Source organism: Equus caballus, chromosome 14, assembly GCF_041296265.1.
Source record: "Equus caballus isolate H_3958 breed thoroughbred chromosome 14, TB-T2T, whole genome shotgun sequence".
Lineage (NCBI taxonomy): Eukaryota > Metazoa > Chordata > Mammalia > Perissodactyla > Equidae > Equus > Equus caballus.
This window is the reverse complement of record NC_091697.1, coordinates 22,021,239-22,038,539: the sequence shown is the minus strand read 5'-3', so window position 1 is coordinate 22,038,539 and position 17,301 is coordinate 22,021,239. Positions and strand designations below refer to the sequence as shown.

Sequence of the window (17,301 nt, the reverse complement as noted above, 5' to 3'; positions counted from 1 at the left end):
ATGATTTACGTATGGACAGCACTTGCCATCGCCACTGCTGTCCTCGTTCATTGTGTTCACTGTCCGTCTGCCCCTCCTGGAGTGTCAGCTGCCTGAGGGCAGGGGGTTAAATTTGTTCAGTGTAGAGTCCCCAGCACCTGGAACAGTTACGGATGCATAACTGGTGTCCGATAAGCATGTACTGAATAAAAGCATGAATGAACGAACAGTGAAGATTATAATGCAACCCAAGAAAATGTTTATAAAATATAACTTTAACTGAAGAAAGCAGATCATAAAATATGTGCATCATGATTCTAACCCCATATTTAGCAAAAAAGAATACTGGATCTTCCATATGTCCGCACTGTGCTGGGCACAGAAAGTTGAATAAGATCAACTTTCTCATTTTTACAGGGTTCACGGTCTAGCGAGAAGAAGGACCGTAAGGCTATGGTTAAATGCTGGGCGGTGAGAGCCTGCCGAGAGATTTACGGGGTGCTGCAGGAGCCATGACTCTGGAACCTGAATAACAGAAGCTCTCGATGATCAAGGCTCCCGGGGGCCAGGCGCCCTGCTAGTCTCTGCAAATACATCATCTCAGGTCCTCTTCACAACAGCCCCAGGACGCAGGTGACAGCCTTTTCCTACTCCAGAGAGAGAACCACGGCGTGAGAAGTTAAGGGACTCGTTGCTCAGGGTCTCACAGCCAGTCGGGGCAGAGGCGGGATCAGAGCCGGGTTGGTGGGGCTCCAGAGCCTGTGCTGGCAAGTGCCGGGCCCCGTGATCCCGGGTGTTAGTACAGAGAGCTCAGCCTCAGGCACAGGATGCACAGAAGTTTGATGAGTCAGAAAAGAAAAGGAAATATACTAAAAATCTAAAAGGGAGGTTGCTGGGAGTGGTAGAGTGGAACGTGAACTTTACCGTACTTTTCAAATTCATATGGTTATGTATTTTCTTTTACCACTGAAAATAACTTTGCTAATATAAGCTGGAATTGAAAGTTTTCATTAAAATGTTAATTGAAAAAAAATTTGATTCTCACTGAATGCCCGACTCTACCACGAGGAAACCTTCATCTTGTGACGGATTCAGCCAGCTCTTTCTTCAGCTCACTGAACTTTCACTGTGCTCAGAAATGTCCGCGTCTTTGCTGACTCGGCATTGAGTTGTTTTTGCTGTGCCCTGAAGGGTTCAAAGTCCATATTAGAATGCAAGGGTTTTGCAACCTTTGACAATGCAGGCCTAGCGAGAATTCCCAAGCACTCAGTTTTCCTATCAACAAAGCTGAAAAATACTATTTTTAGCTTCAGTGGAAGCTGTTTTTGAAAGATGCTTATTTAAACCAAAGGTGGGAACACACCCAGACACTTGCTTTTTATTCTTCAATCCTCAGCTCCTTTCTTCTTCCTTTATATGCCTCGTCTTCCTACTTTTCTCAAATTTAGTTACACTCAGCTCAAAAGTCACCACCGCTGTGAACCCCCACAGTTAGTCGAGGATAGAAATCTAACTCAAAAGAGCTTCTACTTAAAAAAACAAAAATATGCGTATGTGGGTGGATTTATTGGCTCCCATAACTGGAAATCCAGAGGGCAGATCCAGCTTCAGGAGTGGCTGAGCCCAGGGTCCAAAATGATGTCATCTGAACTCTCTCTCTCCTGCATCTTTCAGCTTTGCTTCACTTCTGCAGACTGGCAGAAAGCAGCACTGGCAGCCCCTGGTCCACGTTCTCCCAGTTTAGCAATCCCAGGCGGAACAGGAGAGGGGACGACTTCTCTTTCTTTTCGTATGTTGACATACAAATTCAGGGCTGGCTTCTGTTTGGCCCAGCTTGGGTCATGTACCCATGACTGTGGCAGGCATGAGAGAGAGAGTGTCGTGACCGAAAGTCTGACCAGGACCATACGCTATCAGGGAGGGGAGCTCCGCAAAAGAAATTGGAATGCTCGGCAAAAAAACCTACGTGGCAGAATTTTTGAAGAATGATGTCCCCAATTCTCCACCTGTCTGTATATCTACACCTATTTACAATGTCACTATGTAGCTCCTCTCATCGGGTGATAAAGTCTATTTTTCCCTAAATCTGGGCTGGTCTCGTGACTTGATTTAACCAAAAGCATCAAGTGGAAGTGAAAGTGTGCCAGTTGCAAGCCTTGGCCTTAAGAGACCTTGAGTCTCTCTGTCTTTCTCCCTCCCTTCCCCTGCCATTGCCACGTGAACGTGCCCAGGTTCACCTGCTGGAGGAATGAGACGTGGCACAGAGCCAAATCAGTCTGTTTGTCCCGGCTGAGGTCCCAGGCACACAAGAGAGCTCTGCCAAGATCCACAAAGCCACTGATAGCCCACAGCTGACCACAGACACACGTGAAGGCCTTGCAGAGGCCGGCTCAGATCGGCAGAACTGCCAGCCAATGTATAGACTTGGAAACAAAAATAACTGTTTACTGTTGTATACTCCCGAGATTTTGTGGTTATTCTGTATGTAGCATTATTGTGGCAACAGATAACTGATACACTGGGTATCTCCTATATGTCTCTTGCATCCCCATTCTGCAGGCAGAGCTTGTCAATCCCCACTCATAATACTTAGTTATATAGCTCACGTTACACTGTTGCAATTTTTATATTGAGTTGTAATCATTCATTGTAATTATTTGTTTACATGTTTATCTCCTTGCCAATAAGCTCTTTCGCCAATAAACTCTTTGAGAGAGGTTTTTCTTTTTTAATCTTTTGAGTCCAACACTTGGCAGTGGGTATGGTAAAGAGCAGAAACTGGTTAACCACTCATAGGAATTCTGAGAATAAGGACCATCACACACAAAAAAACTCTCTATGAAACCTAGGCTGAGTGCCCAAATTACTAGCCAGGGTCAATATGTTTTCTTCTGTATCAGAGCCATTTGTCTTCCCCCCTGTGTGAGTTCCAAGTATTCATGTTTGTTGTATGTTTTCTATTGGGTTGTTTCTCTTTCTTCTTATTAATTTGTAAATGTTTTTTATATTTTCTGGATATGTATCCTTTGCCAGATCCATGTGTTGAAAATATTTCCTCCCAGTCTGCGAACTCTTTCACTTTTATTTCGGTGTCACTGATGAGCATGGATTTTTGAGTTTTAATGAAGCTTAACTTTTTGATCTTTCCTTTATATTTCATACTTTTCGTGTTTATTTAAGAATGCCTCCTTATCTCAGGGTCATAAACATACCCTCCCCAATTGTCTGCTAAAAATTTGGGAGTTTTGTTTTTCATCTTTTGGTCTTTAATCCATCTGGAGTTGAGTTTGTATGTGGTATAAGGTAGGGATTCAAATGCCCCAGGATCATTCAAAGAATCTTTAACCTTCCCCGCCATCCTGGGGTCCCAGCCCACAGCAGGTTTCTCTACCTGCAGGGGCACCCGATGACTCTGTTTGGCTGTGCTAAGCTGTTTGTTGATCCCTGAACGAAGCACTGCCTCTCTTCTTTACCATCGCTTTCAACAAGTTTTATATTTACTTGGTAAATATAAGGGTAAGTCAGCCCACCTTGCTCTCTCTCTTCAAAATTGTTGTGGCTATTTCTGGGTCTTTATTTTTCCATACACGTTTTACAGTCAACCTGTCAAGTTATACACACACAGTCTTATGCACACTAGAGTTGTCAGAATTTTGTTTGGAATTACATTATATTCATAGGTTACTTTAGGGAGAATTTACAACTTTAAAAATGAAATCTTCCTATCTATGAAAATGATGTCACTATTTATCAGGTTTCATCTGCCTTCAAAATATGCCCCAAATCCAATAATTCTCACCACCTCCACTGTTAGCCCCCTGGTCCAAGCCACCATCGTCTCTCCTCTGATTGGTTAACCACGGCAGCCTCCCTAGTGGCCTCTTTCTGCCCTCACGTCATCCCCGCTACAACCTACTCTCCACACAGAGCCAGTGACTCTTTTTAAGACCTAAATCGGGTCGTGGCACTCGTACCACCTAAAATCGCCTTGTAGCACCAGTGGTGCCAAAGTCCACCCTTAGGGAAACACAAGTTTAGGTGAATAAATGAGGGAGCGAGTGAATGGATGCTGACTCCATGCAAGCCCCTGGGAAGAAGGAAACGAGCAAGTGAGGGGCGGCTTCCCCGGGGAAACCGGAACGGCAAACAGCGGCACCGGCCAGGGCAGAGCCGCGCACCGCCCTGAGCGCGAACGTGGGAGCTCCGGATGCAGACCCGGGGCGCGGCGAGGAGCGCGGGCGAAGGCGCGGGCACGGGAGCGGCCAGGCCTGGCCGCGTGGCTGGCCGGGCACGCGCTCCGAGGGCGCGCTCCTGGCGGCGGCGCGCGGGGCCGCGGCGGCGGGCGAGGGCTTCCGGCGGCGCGGAGGCGGCGCTGCGCGGGTCCGGGAGCGGCGGCCCCGGGAACGGTGAGTGGCGGGCGGCGGGCCTGGCGCGGCGGGTGGGAAGCGCGCGGGGACCTGGCGGGGGGCGCGGGCTCGGGCGGGAGCGCGCAGGCGGCAGGCTGCAGGGAGGCCCGGCGCTCCGAGTCGGAAGCCCCATCGGCACGCCCGGGACTCCCGGGGCCGGGGGTCCTTGCACCTGCGACCCCTGCCATGCCGCTGCCTGACAGCTCCCCTCCTCCGGCAGCCTGACCTCCCCCCGAGCTCTCCGGAGCGCCCGCCGCGGAGTGGGTCCCGCCGCCGACGGGAGGGGGCTCCGCCATCCACGCCCCCGCGCGCCCTGCCTAGCGGTCCCGGTGGCCGCATGATGAAACTCGCCGCGGGGAGGACATCCAAGATGGCTGCCGCGGGGACAGGCCACCGCGCGAGCGATTGCTGGGTGGCCGGGTGACCCCGACCCCCAAGCCCATCGTGCTCCCAGCTCTTGTCTTCTCCTCCTCGGGGCCGGTGCCCTAGAACTCAGTCTAGTAGGGAAGCGAGAGGCAAGGAATTGGATAGCAGTGGCGCTTGCATTTCCGTGCTGCCCTCCTTATCTTTCCCACATGGCACATGTCTCCAGCCTTCCCAGAATGACCATAACCACAATATCTACGAAAGGTGGCAGGTGCTTTAGGTCTGTTTACTTGTACATTCTTACAGCCCTGTGAGATACTTGGTTTTGCCTTCATGATCCTGATGAGAAAGCTGGGGCTCAGAGAGGCTGAGTAACCTGCACAAGGTCACACAACTGGCGTCTGTAGGGTGAGGCCATCTGAGTCTCAGCTTCCTCAAAGATGCTTTCTCCTCACAGTGTTGTCTAAAATTGCCCCCCTCACGCACACATCCTTTGTTACATTACCCCTGTGTGTTTTCTTTAATAGCATTTGTCACCAGTTGGAATTAACTGTGTTGGGGCCGGCCCGGTGGCGCAGCGGTAAGTGCGCCCGTTCCGCTTCGGGGGCTGGGGTTCGCTGGTTCAGATCCCGGGTGCGGACATGGCACGGCCTGACAGGCCATGCTGTGGTAGGCGTCCCACATGTAAAGTAGAGGAAGATGGGCATGGATGTTAGCTCAGGGCCAGTCTTCCTCAGCGAAAAGAGGAGGATTGGCAGAAGTTAGCTCAGGGTTAATCTTCCTCAAAAAAAAAAAAAAAAAGGAATTAACTGTGTTTCCTTGCTTGTTTTATTCTCTCTTTATGATCAGGGCCTGTTTGTCTTGCTTTCCTCTCTCTCCCCTGCACCCAGCATTTGTCTGCACTGAGTAGACCCCCCATGAATATTTGTTGAGTGCCTGCTTGAAAAAGCCCAGCTCTTAGTGACATAAGAGTATGGGCACATCACCAGTCCATGGGCCACTGCCCTCTGAATCCCCATGGCATTTTGTTTGCACTTTTCTCAAAGTCATCATCTCTCTTCTACCTCACTTTTGAAGTTTGATTTGGGTGCCTCTAGATTTTCCCTCCTTATGTCCATCCACAGTTTACTGAGCGGCTTCCATGTTCCAGGCATCGTAATGGATGCCAGGGGGTGGCAGGGGCCGGGTACACAGGGAGATGAGGGGGCTTTGCAGCTCTCACAGAGCTGGACTCAGCCTTGACACATAAGATATGTAAGATGAAGGGGAGCTCTTCAGGAGGATGAGCGGAGGCTGTACCAAGAAGTTCTGGGGCCCCACGGAGGTCCTTTCTCCCCTCAGGACTGCAGGTGTCTCGCTTGTAAAAAAAATGCTGTTTGGAGTGAAGGGTCTGTCCAGCTCTGATATCAGATGCTCTCAGTGTATTCAGGGTTAGACTGAGTGCACAGGCTGGTCCACCGTCCGACATATTTGCTCTCTGATGCCTTAGAATGAAATGGGCATTGAGACCCTACCACGCAAGCCGTCGTTAGGTGCATTCAGCTGGACTGTGGCCATGGGTGCAACCAAACTTCTGCTTGAGGTTAAAGGTAAGAAGTCAGTAGCAGTAATTAACAGTCTCTTAAAAAAAAAAAATAAGTTGACTGTTGTCTAGAAAGTGAAAAATTATGTCTCAGACTTACACTTAATTGTACAAAGTTCAAAGTTAAGTTTTTAGTTAATTATTAATTTGTAAAATATTTTCATAGGCAGTCTATCTAATCTGTGCGTCAATTCTTCAAAGTGGTGGTGAAATATTCAATGATGACTATGTCCAAAATACTAGTTTGGTAGTATTTGATCATTTTTACAGGCTGATGCCACTGTCTCAAGTGGAAACCAATAGAATTTTTTTTAAAAAATGGGTAAAAATTTTATGCATCCTAAGAAATTGATTAAGAAACCCAAACCCAAAGTTGATCTTAAGGACTGGGATATGAACAATGACTGAATTGTCCGCTGGGTGTTTCACAGTCAATAGAAGAAGGAGCTGTGCATTGTGCGCTGGGGAGGACCGTGGCAGGGAGACAGGCAGAAGGCAGTAGCTCTCCATGTCTTCCTGATTCTAGAAAGGTTCCCTGGAATACAGGAGGGTGTGCAGCAGAAAGCCATTGTTGAGTGGAAATGCCCTGTGAAAGAATCTAATTCTTTGTACAGGATTCAGCTTTCTGATTTGTAATTTGGTCTCCTGCCTGGCGACGCCCATAAGAAAGGAATGCTGAGTGTGGAGGACCAGCCCAAAGCCAAACGACTGGGTAAATGTGCTGTGTAGGGTGATGGCCCTTGGCAGACATGTCCTCTCTGGCCTCCCCAGGGTCAGCAGTGTGTTGTAGTCAGGCCCAACCCCCACTTCCACGCTGTGTCATTTTAGGCGAGACACTTGATTCTCTGAGCGACTTTACAAAATAGGGGACATTTTCTTGGAGGGCTGAAATTAAGATTTGCTATCTAACCATACATGGAAAGCCCAGTGTCTGTCACATAATGGGCACTCAGTCATGTCCCCCGTCAGTGACGTTGACAGGCTGTTTCACACCAGCCTGGCCCTTACTAAACAAACCAGGGCAGCCAGACTGTTAACTATTTCAAACTGCAGTGGTTGTAATCAACGCCAGGTTTCAGTTTTAATAAGTTAATTCTCATTGTTCATCTTTAGCCAGGGGTGAAGAGCTTTGTTACTGAATCCCTGATAAAGCACATTTCCTGAGAACTTGTTGGAAATTTTGGAAAATTCTTTTTCTAACAGTTAAGCATTTTCCTGGCATGTAGCTGAAAGTCTGAAATAAAGTTTATCTTGGAGGAAAGTTCTTTTTCCTAGACATTTCTTCTCATCTTTCGGAAGAAGCCCTGGCCACTGAGCCCCCTTGCATGCCTCCCCACCCCCGCCAGCAGTGCCTGCGCTGGTGGGCACGGCTTGAGCCCTTCCAGTCACCAAGGACTGGCTTGTTACGAATGGGCTCTGCCTTCATTTAGCATCTTGCAATAAATAAAGGTTCAAAAGCCCCCTCATACGCCTCAGCTTGCTCATCCTGCCAGCTCTGTGAGCCAGCCCTCAGCTCCATCTTCCAGATGAGGAAATTGAGTCTCAGAGCTGTGAAGTGACTCACCCCGTGACTGCCTGGAAAGGAAGGGACGGACTCAGGACTCTGGTCCAGATTGCATTTGTTCAGGTCCAGTTCTGATTCAGTAGGTCGTCAGGGTAGGCACTGGGCCGTGGGGCTGGGAGCCTCCCTCAACAGGAACCAGCCAGAAAGAACAGGGACAGCAAGCAGCATGATTGGCCAGGCAGTCACCTAAATGTGTATATTGCCCCTGCAGGAGGATAAGCATCGTCCCTCAAATGGCAGGGCCTTTGGTCATTATTTATTTATAATTTTTATATTCTTTCCAGCATAGTGTTTCCAAGACTTAGCTAATCATAGGATACCCCTGGGGTACTTCCTGAAATATCTGATTCCTAGGTCCCACCACAGCTCTACTGAATCCCGATGTCCAGGGAAATGCTTTCTGGGTCACAACCACCTCTCCAGGGAGCGGGGTTCTGGAACTGATGACTAGAGCTTGTAACCAAACTGGTCTGAGGGTAGATGAAATGATATAAGGAAAGCTCTTAGAATAAGTGGGTGTTATTAGGCCATATCCTAATTTTGTCGATAAAGATAGAGAAACTGGGAGCCATGGGCTAATGGATACGAGCTCACAGAGTCGTCGGTGCAGTTGGAGCTGGAACTCAGGTCTGCTGCCTCCACAGAGACGGTCTCTAAGCTCTGCTTATGCCTCCCCTCAGCCCTCCCGTCCAGAGGGTCCAAGTTACAGGACAGTTCGGGAGGTGCAGCCTGGAGCCAGGAATTCAAGTTCAGCTAACCAGCTGGTTCAATGAGCGTATTTGGAAACTAAACTGATCACCATTGCCTCATTGCAGCAGACGTTAACCAGCCGGGAAGGCTTCTGTGCGGTGGGAGGCGGTCCTGGGCCTAGGAGTCAGGGGACGGTCCTCGTGCTTGCATAGCTGTGCGCTGACTGTGTGACACGCAGGCAAAAGGAAGGCAGCATTGCCCTCCCAGAATTGTGGATGAAGATTGTGATGTAATCTGAATAAGGACTTGACAAAAGATGGAGTTAACTCACATTTCCAATAGGCTTATAGTGTTATGAATAGAGAATCTGTGGCCTGGCCCTCACTTCCACTTTAAAAGCTTAGAAATCCTGTAACTGAATTAGTGTGGATTTCAAAGCAGGTTTACTTCGTTGAAATAATGGGTATTTTTGAAAAGCGTGTCCAAACTTGGATACTAGGGTCATTCATATCACAGTCTTCAGTAAGATATACCCAGGTCAGTAAGAGAGTAAGTTGAAGACTTCACCAGCCGAGTTGGGTGATGTCCACACAATAAGCTCTGCGTGGGAAGGGCGTCTGTAAGTGTTCGAGGAAATTTAGGCTCTATTTATTAGAATGTGTTTGCTGGGGCCGGCCTGGTGGCACAGCGGTTAAAGTGCGCGTGTTCCGCTTTGGCGGCCCAGGATTCGCCGGTTCAGACCTGGGTGCAGACGTGGCACCACCTGGCACACCATGCTATGGTAGGAGTCCCACATATAAAGTAGAGGAAGATGGGCACGGATGTTAGCTCAGGGCCAGTCTTCCTCAGCAAAAAGAGGAGGATTGGCAGCAGTTAGCTCAGGGCTAATCTTCCTCAAAAAAAAAGAATGTGTTTGTTTTTCAGCTTATTGTTTCTTGTCTGTTGTGTCTGTCCAAACCCAGGGCCAAGCCAGTGTTGGGTACAGTAAAGGCCTTCAGTGGATATTGAATGCATAAATTACTTTTGTTTTTGGATGAATGAATAAAAACACTTTGAGAAATTTATTTTGATCAGGCTCCATGATACTGTATTTACCCAAAGCCTTAGCCAAGAGATTAAATTTTAACAGGTTTTTTCCCCTTTAAGAGGTTATTTCTGTCCCCTTTGAGGGCTTAATTAATGCATCAATAAATATATAATATGTAAAATAACCTCTTTAGGAATGACTCATTTTGATGCAATCTAATGCTGTAATTATTAATGGGCCCAGATAGCTGACATCCCTAGTAAGTGATTTTGTCTTTAAGTGACTTTGTTTCTTAGCATAAAGGGGTGTCACTCAACCATAGAAAAAAAATTTGTTTTTTTTAAAGATTGGCACCTGAGCTAACAACTGTTGCCAATCTTCCTTTTTTTTTCCCGCTTTATCTTCCCAAACCCCCCCGTACATAGTTGTATACCTTCGTTGCAGGTCCTTCTAGTTGTGGGATGTGGGACGCCGCCTCAACGTGGCCTGACGAGCAGTGCCATGTCCGCGCCCAGGATCCGAACCCTGGGCCACCGCAGCAGAGCACGCAAACTTAACCACTCGGCCACGGAGCCGACCCCAGAAAAAAATTTTTTAATCCTACTTTTTTTCTCATATCAAAAAAATATTTTAATACCTTTGAAATCTAAATTTATCTTTTAAATCATTCGTGAAAAAGATTCTCAAGTCAGAATGAGCGCCTCAGTTGGTCAAGCTTCAGGAAGCTACATAATGCTATTTAAACATACAGAGACATCCCTTCACCAGGCATTTCCTCCTGAAGTCTCTGTTCCAGAATCTTATGTCTCCTTCGCTTCTCTGCACCCCTATTCCATCATTTCATCAGATCTTGGAAAATGAGTTTGTTGAACATCAGAAATCTGCCCATATGGTGTTGTGTCAACCGTAACGTCTTGCTGCTGACCATCTGCAGTTGCTGACCTAGCTGGTCAGTGGTTAGTGAACTGCTGGGGGAGCTCTTCACATGGTCCCCCTGTGGCTGTGAGGCTCCGCCATCCCTGTCTCCTTTCCCAGCCTGAATTTGTGAAGGTGTTTCGCAGGTTCTGCATAACTCTCAGAGCCTCAGGCAGACACGGCAGGGTCGATCCTCCCCACTGCTGTCTTCTGAGTCTCTCCATGGCGCCCTTCGCTTGCTCCAGGTGTTATAAAGCTGATGAAGTCACATTCTTGAACACTTTCTTCGGCGTGCTTTGCAGTCTGCCCCTTTGAGGGAGGACTGTCCCTTGTCCTTGCCACCTCTGCAGTTGGAAAATATCTATCTTGTTCTCTGAGACTTTCTTTTGAACCATGGGGCTCCATGATCGTCCATGCCACCCCCAGGGTCATCATTAAACTGCACAACGTGATGACTTCCCCCAGTGTGCTCTGCAGAAACTCCTAGTTGGGAAGCACCTGCTGTAAAACTGTCACCATCCATTGCTCATGAAATACTGTCACATTTGGGTGGTCGGGGTGCTTAAGAACACCTTCTAAAAAAGATCTCTTAATCTGGACCAATTTCAGTCTTGGTGGGGAGAGGGGCAAGTCCAGAGACAGCAGGTGCCAGATGGCTGTGCTGTCTCCACATCAACCACACTGCGGGGACCCTGATCCATCCCCTCCGCACCAGCCCAGCGACTTTGCCTCCTTCCCACGAAGGTGCCCGCGGAGGCCCCGGCCCCCCACTGCAGCCCGCTGGTCGGGACTGAGTGTGCTAGGAGCTGGGGGAACGACAGGACACGCCCCAGAGCACAGATCTGCGGGATGCTGCAGGCCGACCAAGTGGCCAGACCCCGCCCAAGCCACAGCGGGCGGGTGCAAAGGGGACTTGCCCAGGTACCCCGCATGGTGGCCGAGGCCATGGGGGAGCCTTCGCCCCAGAAGCCACTGTGGGGTCAGGGCCCCAAGCTGCAGCCCTCTCTGTTGGCCGCCTCACGGTATAAAATGGAGCGGGTCCAGGCTTCCATGACAGGGATCCCCAGCGCCCCGTCGGCCTGCCGCTGGCGCCCTGGCCCAGTGCAAAGAGCCGCTCTCCGCCCACCACCAGGCGGCCAGGCCAGGCTGGCGGACGGTGGGTGAGGAGGGAGTCGAGTGACCCAGGACAGTGACGGGGACAATGCCTGGCCCCAATGTTTTCAGTGTGGAATAGGAAATAAGTTTAAAAAAAAAAACATGGGACTCCTAAGTATGGAAACTGGTTGGTTTATTTAGAGTGGAAGAAGTGAAAACTCTGCATGCCCTTGAAGGTTCGTGTGTGACAATGCCGTCTAATGAGAACGGGAGAGTCCTAGTTAATCATTAGAATGTTCTCCGGCTTGCCATCAGCCACCTGTGTGACAATGTTCCTTGGCATTCCTGATGACCTTTCTGTTTGTGACATTGGTGAGGCGGGGACAGGTTACCAAGTCTGGTGTTTCTCATGCCAGTATAGTGGTGTGTTACCTTCCTGTTGCTGCTGTAACAAACTACCACATGTTTAGTAACTTAAGGCAACACATCTTCTCACAGTCTGGAGGTCAGGAGTCTAAAATGGTTCAGCGTTTCTTCTGGGGGATCCAAGAGGGAATCTGCTTCGTGCTGTCTCCAGCTTCCAGAGGCTGCCCGCATCCCTTGGCCCGTGGCCCTGCGTCCTTCCATCCTCTGCTTGTCCTCCAGTCTGCTTCTCTGCCTCTCCTGCCTGCCTCCTTCCCTTGTAGGGACCCTTGTGATTACATCAAGCCCGCCGTCGTAGTCCAGGACAGTTTTCCAGTCTCAGGACCCTTAAATGCCTCACATCAGCAAAGTGCCTTTGCCATATGAGGTAACATATTCACCGTGCGTGGGGATTAGGATGTGGACCTCCTGGGGGGCCTGTCATTCTGTCCACCACATACAAGCCAGTCGATCCGAGCTCTCAGTGTTGTTTTAGTGGGCGTGGCCTGAAGTCTGAAAATAAGCCTGCTTCCTCCCTTGCTGGATAGACAAGGGGTGGATGTGTGTGACATCTCAGAATCTTACTTTCCTCTTCTGGAAACTGTGCACCGTGGGCATAAAGCACACCATTGTGAAAACTGAGATAGAATGTTCTGCACTGGCGCACGGCAGGAGCTCGCTCTTAGACAACCTCTAGCACAGTTCCTTGTATGTGACACAATCTCCAGAAATGTCGTGGTTCCTTTCTCCATCTCTCTCCTGTTTCTCTGCCTGTCGAAGAAGAGTCTTCGTGAGGCCTCCGTGCCGGTCTCCTTGCTCACACGCGCTGCGGAGCCACCCCGGGGTTATCGTGGTCAGAACTGCGCATTGTCAGTAGACTGGTTTTTATTTCAAAGGAAAAAGGAGGGCCTCAAAGAGACCAATTCTGTGGAGACAGCACTTGATATATTTGAGGGAATAAAACAGCTAAAAGTGAGTAGTAGAGTACAAAGCATGGCCTGGCAGGGCTGGGAGTCCACTCCCACTTTGGGACCTCCCAGACTTTCTTCTACCCCAGCACCGGTCACACAGCCCACGAAGTCACTTCTCTGTCTGGGCCTCGCTTTCCTCATCTATATGGTGAGCTTTAAAATGGTGGCTCATTTTAAGATCCTATCCAGCTCTTATGCTATTAGAACATTTTTATTTTATAAAGTAGTCATATTTTAAAACTAGATCATGTTTGCCACAACTTGACCTAAATGTTGCTTATATTTAACAAATTGGTGATGGTTTGTTATTAAAACTAGAATTCTATGAAAGCTACTTTGTAATTTTTAAAAACTATTTGTATGAAGCGTAAAGGAGAAATAGCGACAGTGAGAATTATACTTGAAAGGGAAGAAAAATTACTCGGTGCTCAATTTTATGAGAAAAATCCGCGTCTGATATCCGCTGGGGAACACGGCAGATTGCTCAGGCCGGAGAGAGGGCACAGGCAGTGCAGAGAAAGATGCAGGCAGGAAACGGCTCCCAGCTTCATGTATAGCCACAGCCTGGTGCCTAGAGAGCCGGGGGTGAGGCCCAGAGTGCCTGCGGAGTCACACGCCCGGCCTTATGCTAGACCTGCTGAACAAGAATCTTGAGAAGGGGGATGGCATTTGTCTTTGTTGAAAGCTCTCTGGGTGATTTCCATGTGTGCCATGGGTTAGGAACCACCGGTCTCTGCCAGGGGCTTTGCAGGAATAAACAGTTCCCAGAGAAGGGGCATCTAACCGGCCGTGCAGTCTCTCCCGACTTGCTACGACCGTTGCTTAGAAGTTTCAGAACTTACAAAGGTGACTGTCTTTGCAGTGTTCCCACCCCTAGGCTGGCCCTCGGGAGTTATATCCCTCTCTCTTCACTAGCCCAAAATGGGAGTAAGCACCTGCCAAGGTGTTCTTCCTTTTGGCCAATGGGACTGCGCTAGCCTCGCTTCCCCTGCCTTCCAGGACACCACACTCTCCAGATTCCCCACCACTGGTCCCTCCCTCAGCCTCCTCCGCTGTTAGACTTCTCTGACCTCTGAACGCGGAGTCGTTGGAGCTCTTCTCTATTTTCATTCGCTTCCTAGGTGATCCCACCCCATGGCGTGACTTTAGATACAGTCCCAGTGCGGACCATGCCCAGATGTCTATCTCCTGATTGGGCCTCTCCCCTGAACTCCAGACTCACCTGCTCAGCCGCTTCCTGGACGTCTCCGCTTGGACGTCTCCTGAGCATCTCAGACTTAATCCGTCCTAGCTGATTCCTGTTTTCTCCCTGAGACTTGCTCCTCCTCCGGTTGTTCCAACGAAACGCCTTGGGAGTCATGCTTTTTCTTTCTCTCATACCGCACATCCAAGCTGTCAGGAAATCCTGTTGGCTCCATCAGTAAAATATCCAGAATGTCAGCACTTCTCACCACTCCTTCCTACCATCCCCGGCCTGCGCCTCCACCAGCTCTCTCCTGGATTACAGCAGGAGCTTCACAATTGCTCTTCTGCGTCTGCTCTATCTCCCACTGTATCCTCCACACAGCGGTCAGAGAGAGCCTTTTAAATTGTAAGTCCTTTTAAATTTTAGTCTTCTGATCAGAACACTCCAGTGACTGCCATTTCCTTCAGAGTAAAATGCAAAGGCCTTACAGAGGCCACAAGGCCCCAGAGAGTCTGGCTCCAGCTTCAGTGTCCCACCATCACCTGTCTGACCGCCTCATCCCCTGTCTGTCCTCCTCACTCCCCTCCAGCTGCAGGCCTTCTTTCTGTTCTTTGAAGACACCAGACACTTTCCTGCCTTAGGATCTTTGCAATGTCTGTTCCTTCTGCTCTTCCCCCAGATACTCACGTGGTTCAGCCCTCCACTTCCTTCTGGTCTTGCTCCAATGTTATTTTCTCAATGAGGCCCACCCCGATGACCCTATTTAAAGAGGCAGTCTGTCCTCAGATCTTTCTTATCCCTTCTGTTATTTCCCTACACCGTTTATTACCTTCTGATATAATGAACAGTTGATCTGCCTTTGATGTTTTGCGCTGTTGCCTGTCTCCTCTTCCATCCCCACCATCCCAATGTCAGCTCCACTGGGGCAGGAATTGCTAATTTTGTTCACTGATGGAGCCCAAGAATGTGTCATATGGTAGGTGCCTAATAGGAGAACACTAAAGGCAGCAGCATTTTCTAGACCTTAAAGAAAAAACAAAGCTAAAAGATTTGTCCTGCTAAGAATTTCTTCTGTTTAAACTTTGGTCTAACTGAGAGTATGAATTGTTGCTTTTATTCACCCATTCAGAAATGGGAGGGGATAAGACCCGATTATCCGCATAATTATATGTAGCAATTATTTGGTGACATTTAAGTGTAGAAACAAATTGTGAACTATACACATAAGTGTACATTCAAGTTATAACCCGTGGACAAGGCCAGTGGGACCTGTTTCTTACAGGTCCGCATTGAGGTAAGTACAGAAATTGAAAGTAAGCATTTTAGAAACTTTCTTAACAATGTGACAGAGTCATATTATAGTTGCTGAATCTAATAATAAAAAATTAGGGCTTTTATTTTATAGCTAACATTTTCATTTAATTTGTCTCAAAATTCGTTTTTAATATATTTTACGAAAGTATTGGTTCATGATAGGGATTGGAAATTAGAAAAACCAGAGCAGGTTCTTCCCCACGTGTGGTTTGAGAAGTGCTGGTCAGATGACACCAGGGTTGACGTATGAAGTTGGCGTGAAAAAAAGATTGAGAAATTTTGGGACCTTCTGGAACTTTATGAATCATCTCGTGGATTTTCATAGTCTTCTCTTGTAGTAGTTTTCAGCTTTTTCTACTTTTGTCTTTTTTCCCCCCAAGCAGTAGAAGTCTCTCTTCAAATGATCGCTGCGATAAAACCCGGATGTAGACGGCGAATACAAGCACACCTGCTCTAGTTGAGTGCAAGCTCAGGGGCTCGGAGCCCCCCGGCCTGCATCCCCGTGCTCCGGGAGGCCGCTGTGGAACCTCGAAGAGCCTCACGTCCCTGCAGACCAGTCTAGAAGCTCTGCCCCCTGGTACGAACTGGAATTTTGTTTGGTGTTTTGTATGTTTTATAAATAATGCATTTGATGTATTCTAATTTGAAATTTAGATATTTCTGCATACAATGACACAGCTCTTTGATGTCCATTCTATTTCTTGTATCCCTGGACTTATTAAACATGCATGACTTTGATGTGTTCTAATTTGAAGTCCAGACATTTCTCTTATCATAGCACAATCGGCGGAAAACCAGCAGGGACAAACCTGTCGTCTAAGGAAGTTGTTTCTTGGTTTATTGCAACCACACGCCAGAGGAACCGGGGGTCTCTCACCAGCAGAGGGGAGAGGGGTCTTTTAGAGCGCCTTGGAGAATGGCAGGGTTCAGACGAAGTCTAATGAAGCAGCTTTGTTCGGCTCACAGCAGGGCTGGGTGTAAAGGTCTGGACCGTGAGGTGGACCCGCAGCCTTGTTTCCTTGGAAACTACAAATTAAGAAAGACGTGGAATGTCGAGTCCAGAGACTCTCTAATCGGAGACCCCACCCCTGGATTGTAAATCCTGGCTCCTCTGCTCCATCGAGTGGGGTGCTTCCTTCTTCCTGTTCTGGCTTCAGACAGCACAGTTCCCAGTGGTCTGTGATTATAGAGAATAAGGTTTCTCAGTGAGATAAGAAAGCAGTGGTCACTCAAAGAAGGGGGTTGTGACACTCTCTGGCTGCATTGTGACCTTGGGAGAAGTATGGCTTCCCACAGACTCTGCAGCTGGCTTTCTCTGTGCAAGCTGTCCCAGCCTGCGCGAGTATGGTGGGGCTGAGTTTTACTTCCTCACTCTCACTGACCGGCTCTTTCACCTGCACTAGATTGCTCAGATCCATGGGCCTCACATGCTCGATGCTGATCCAGTGGCATGAGATGTATTCATTTGAGGTTGTGATACAGGACGAATGACGGGAGTGCCTAGCATCTGCACCTGACATCTTAGCGTGCCTGGGAACTAGTAAAGCACTAAGAAACAGCCTAGTGAAAAATGACCTAGGAAAGAAAACTGCTATGAGAACTGGTGTTAGAAATGCAGGAAAGGGAAACAGGAATAAGAAAGTGATGGTGTGAAGCCTTCATCGTGGCTGCATCCTTTGACCTTCTGATGCTGTGCAGAGCGATCTGGTCCAAGGCAATCACCAGCTACAAGGGGCTGACTCATAGACAAGGATGCAGCGTCACTTATCCTTGTGAAAACTGAAAATGACATAAACACTAGAGG

General features: G+C 48.5%; 1 protein-coding gene across 37 annotated transcripts in view; it reads left to right on the top strand.

The window, feature by feature from the left end:
- The first annotated feature begins 4,245 nt into the window (after nucleotides 1-4,245).
- The window catches only part of SFXN1 (sideroflexin 1), a 45,608-nt gene continuing 32,552 nt past the window's right edge, over nucleotides 4,246-17,301 (top strand). For 6 of the 37 annotated variants that reach the window (XR_011425466.1, XR_011425457.1, XR_011425463.1 and 3 more), the window contains exons 1-2: nucleotides 4,246-4,385; nucleotides 15,881-16,074. The gene's annotated coding sequence lies outside the window, so the exon portion shown is untranslated. Of the gene's footprint in view, nucleotides 4,386-4,502; nucleotides 5,032-5,278; nucleotides 5,332-6,240; nucleotides 6,341-14,118; nucleotides 14,589-15,877; nucleotides 16,075-17,301 lie in introns of those variants that run through there. The other 31 variants (XR_011425465.1, XR_002799513.2, XR_011425462.1 and 28 more) reach the window with 20 other exon arrangements.